Raw genomic sequence first — 4,175 nt, forward strand, 5'->3', positions numbered from 1 at the left:
GGTGCAAGGATTTTTGTCACCCTAGGCAAAACCTTTTGCCGCCCCTTTGTCTCTGGCCCTTTGCCCCTGCCCTTTGGTCTCACCCTTATTTGCACCGCCCCCCTTTTTTATAACTGTTAGACTATGTTCACATGTTAGGTTTTCCATGGAGAATTGCACAGGAATATACCGTACGGAAATTCCACTGCAGCAGAGTCCCATTAATTTCTCTGGTGCACTGTGCACACAGCAGAATTTCCGCACAGGAAATATCTGGCACAGAAATTCAAATTCTGGCATCCGCAGAAAGAATAGACAGATAATCTATAAATCTGCAACTCAATTCCTATAGAAACATGGCAATTGCTTCAAGCTACCTAGTTGTAGGGTTCTTGTTACAATATTGCATATACGCTTTGACAATGAACTCTATTCTTGCTGCTGCAAGATTTTTCTTTCTTTGTTATTTTTATTTTTCTATTTTACTGAATTGAAAATTGTATTGATAAAACGATAAATAAACAGTTAAATAAAAAAAAAAGACATGTCTGTTCTTTCTGTGTATTCTGCTCAGAAATACATTGCCGTCTATGATAAAGTGAATTTCTGAGCAATCTTAGCGCCAGCATGTTCTGACACCGCTCCACTATCTTCAGAATATCCGCACATACATTTTCTGTGTGGACATTCGAGCTTTACAATGAAAATTGAGTAGGTGGACCCTGTAAAATCATGTCCTGATGTGATTGGATGTATATTTACACCCTGTACATGATGTGAACAATGGACCGGTGCTCACATCATGTATGACAGGTCCTGGCAGCCAGAGACCTGCCAGTAGTGGCCATCATCAACGATCGCGCTAATGTTTGTCATTAACCCCTCAGATGCCGTGATCTAAGCAGGTTATGGCAATGCAGGCATTATATTCAAGGATGGAATCACCTGTGGTGATCTGGTGATCATTAAAATGGTGGCTGGAGGTCTTCTCACCTGCCTCCTCCGCTCTCCTAGGGTCCCGTTCATCAGAAAAAGGCTCCTGCATGGAAATTGCTGGGTGTCCTATGGTTGCCTTGGTAACTGTACCCCCCAGCATCAGTTGCCTCTCTCTGCACCGCATTATGCAGATCGTGCAGGAGAGCAGCTTTGGACACTTAAATAAACCTCATGTCATTTCCATATTGCTAACACTATTTTTCACACACAAATAAAATAAATGAGTCAAACAAGTTACAGAATGGTTTAAAAAGGGGAACTTTATTTATTATATATAAAAATGTTTGTGTCAGGGATTTTTTGTAACCTCCATCACTCACAAAGAGCGTACAGTAACTAATACTCAGGACAGGAAAAACCTCCAGAGGGGAGGAAACCTGTAGGGAATCCATGGCTACTGTATTGCCCTTCCTCTGGGCATACTAAAGGAGGTTACCTCTAGAATTTGGCCAAATGTGTCTGTGTATGTGCGTGATTCGAGGGGCTGTGCCTTCATCCAAATTCTTCTGGAATAGGTCTGGAAATCTACGTCTTCATCCAACGTCTTTCTGTAGGTCCGGAAATGCTACTCCACATCCTGGAAATAGTGCATCTAAGATAGGAAAACAAAAGATGGATTATCTACATGTTTATTATAGAAAAGCACATTGAACTGCACTAAAGACCTTTTGGTCACAACAATGTGATACTTACCAGTCACAGTAGTGTATGTGACTTTGCATTCTCGGCCCCTACAGTGTCCAGCATCAGCCCCTCACTGATGAAGAATGAGCAGGAGCAGTGTTATATCTGCTCAGTGCTGCTCTCTGGTGGACAATGGTTATGACATCACATGTGTGACACGCTGTTACCTCCTGAGAGTTCTATTTCAGTAGTGCTGCTCTCTGATTGGCTGAACAACAAAAAAGCTTTGTAATATATTCTGTATTACTGTTATCTAAGGGATTTTGGGCAATTTTTTATTAAAATGGCGCTACTCCCTGTGGGTGCAATGTACTTGTTTCTCCTAACCAGACACTTAGTATTTGTAATATAATTTGGTGGTCACTCGTCAGACATCCCGGCAGCCACTGATTTAAAGTGGTCGTGGCTCCTGCTGCCAGTTCAAGATCAGACACCATGGTCCTAGATTGACATACATCACCACTGATCCCCTGAGGCTGTCCATCTGTTGCAAATCTACAATTCCCAGCATGCCCTGGGCATGCTTGGAGTTGTAGCTTTGCAACAGCTGGACAGACGTCTGTCGAAAGGGGGGGGAGGGGGGGGACCACCAAAAATAAAGCAACGTGGGCTTTGAAAAACACCACACATAAATCGTGTTTAATCTCAGCCTAAGCCTAGGAGCAGATGCAGTTCTTGTTTGATTTATTTCTTTCTAATTTTTTGCCCAAAAAAAGAAAAAAACACCAAAAACTGCCCCCTCATTTCTTTTCTCTGCCATCTTTTGTGGAATTTTTGCTAAAAACACTAGGGGGGGGGGGGGGGTGAGTTTATTAAAACCTGTGAAGAGGAAAAGTCAACCAGTTGCCCATAGCAACTATTCAGATTGCTTCTTTCATTTTTAAAAAGTCATCTGAAACATGGAAGAAGAGATCTGGTCAACTTTACCTCTGCACAGGGATTTCTATTAAAAACATTGGGAAGAAAAACACCAAAAGTTCATAAAAAAACAAACAAAAAAAAAACATGCTCTCGGCATCCCACAGATTTGATAGCCTAAAAAGGCCATAAAAGGATGAAGGAAACCCCATTAGTGTCTGGCATTTCATATTACCCTATTGATTCCAACATAACATGTGCCCGCAGCGAGCATGGTGTTTTTTTCTGACAAACACGCCAAGTGTAATCCCAGCCGAAATTAGTGTTTTCACAATAAGTTGGAACAGGCTGTGCTATATGTTTGCATAGTTGCGGCGTACAGCACGTGTCACATTTATGCGGCTGCGTTCTGATGGCATATATGGCTCTTGGCCTTTTGGCTAAGATCAAGTGTAGTATCTGTTCTTATCAGTGGTCTAGTCTCTGCCATTGATGTAGGATGGATGCTGCATGGAGGGGGCAGGTGTCTCGGGGCATTCCGGGTTCTGAGGAATCAGCTCGACGGTGGCTCTGATGTGACCTGTCCCCTCCAGGTCTCACCATGAGGCTGAGGGGGTTGAAGGCCGAGGTACTTCTGTGGCTAGGGGAGTGGTGACCCTGAGGTGCTGAAACTCACCTTTGGCAATCACCCTTTTGATTCCATTTTTATAGATCCTGCTGGATGTCCGGGCCGTACTTCACAGCGCACATTCATTTAATTATTTATGTCTGTTTTTTCACTGTGCTACTTGAACATGTTTTTGTTTGTCACAGGATTTGTCAGGACAGTAAGCCCTTCTGGGTGTCCCTCCTGGCGGTCCAGGGGAGGTGTGTGTGGCCATCAGATTCCGCACCTCCTGGCAAACCTCGGGCATCCCTGCATAGGCAGGATGCCATAGTATATAGCTTTGCGGGTGGATTCTTGGGCTGATGCCGGGAGCACTTGTTGTCCCCTAGTACCTTCGATGAAAAGGGACATTGAGTCTGGACCCTTGCAGGTGCCTTCTGGCCCAGAGAGAAAGGGCGGTTTCATTGGGGGGGGGGGGGGGGGGCTCTCTCATTTCAGAGAAGGACTTTGTGATGGACCTCATCCTTGTGCACGTTTTTTTGAGTGTGACACGTTTGCACTTTTTCTTGCGCTTAGGTGATAGAAAGCAGGTTTCACGGCTATTGATAAACTAGGTGTGGTTTTCTAGGTGCACAGTTTATGCACTGATGTATAACATGAAACTTTTGCAAAAGTAGCTCAGTTTTGCACAACAATCACTCTGGCTGGGACTAGGCTGATTGAGGGTTTAGAGCCGAGGTACTTTTGTGCCTCGGGGAGTGGTGACCCTAAGGTGACGAAACTCCCTGGTAGCCGAAAACTCGGTGAGCTATAACTAAGATCAAGTGCAGTACCTTTCCTGTTAGTTGGCGGTGTTGAAGACTACCAAGGCAGGATGGGGAACCACACAGTAGACAGCTGTACCAGGGATGGCTGGGGAGGGCAGCAGTCATCTCTGATGAGACCTGTTCCCTGCTGGATCTGGTCTTAAGGTCTGGGTAGAGTGAAGGCCGAGCTGCACAAGTGCCCTGGGAGTGGTGACCCCAGGGTGCTGGAATTCATTTCAGATTCG

The 4,175-nt window shown here is 44.8% G+C and overlaps 1 long non-coding RNA gene and 1 pseudogene across 3 annotated transcripts in view; one reads left to right on the top strand and one right to left on the bottom strand.

Moving 5' to 3' along the window:
- LOC130276846 (uncharacterized) overlaps window positions 1-1,847 on the bottom strand; it is a 27,668-nt gene extending 25,821 nt beyond the window's left edge. The window contains exons 1-2 of one of the 3 annotated variants that reach the window (XR_008845265.1): window positions 1,669-1,683; window positions 973-1,567 (exon numbers count right to left, since the gene is read on the bottom strand). This is a non-coding gene — a long non-coding RNA (uncharacterized LOC130276846). Of the gene's footprint in view, window positions 1-924 lie in introns of all 3 variants that reach the window. The other 2 variants (XR_008845264.1, XR_008845266.1) reach the window with 2 other exon arrangements.
- Window positions 1,848-2,943: 1,096 nt separating this feature from the next.
- LOC130344347 (U2 spliceosomal RNA) lies at window positions 2,944-3,113 on the top strand (annotated as a pseudogene).
- The last annotated feature ends 1,062 nt before the right edge of the window (window positions 3,114-4,175 follow it).

This window comes from Hyla sarda, chromosome 1, assembly GCF_029499605.1.
Source record: "Hyla sarda isolate aHylSar1 chromosome 1, aHylSar1.hap1, whole genome shotgun sequence".
Taxonomy (NCBI): Eukaryota; Metazoa; Chordata; class Amphibia; order Anura; family Hylidae; genus Hyla; species Hyla sarda.